Here is a 422-nt window from a genome sequence, read left to right on the forward strand (position 1 = left end):
CCTGCCCTCATCTCCCTCTACTTCCCTGGTCCTCCAACACCCGCCAGCCTCTTTCTGGGACTGACAGCCTTTTTCTGGGGCTCCGAGGCTTACCTCTCCTCTCCCTGATCCTTTGCATAAAGTACAACCCAGCTACTCAATCCACTCCCTAGGAAATCTTGGGGCTTCTTCCCACCCCATCTGCCTTTGCATCCCTGCATGGCACGGCCATGCCCAGGATCTCAGGTCAGTCCAACACCCAAGTTCCTGAAGCCCAAATCATTCTTAGAAGATTCCAGACCTAAGGAGAAAGTCTGAAAACTTCTGACCCACATTGGAATTGGGCCACTGTGGAACTCCTGAAGACAAAATCAATCCGACCACAACAATATAAAATCAAAAGAGAGAACCAGAAGCTTAGACGAACCAGCTCTTCATACCCA

The sequence above is a fragment of the Nannospalax galili genome, unplaced genomic scaffold, assembly GCF_000622305.1.
Source record: "Nannospalax galili isolate Female #2095 unplaced genomic scaffold, S.galili_v1.0 scaffold100, whole genome shotgun sequence".
Lineage (NCBI taxonomy): Eukaryota > Metazoa > Chordata > Mammalia > Rodentia > Spalacidae > Nannospalax > Nannospalax galili.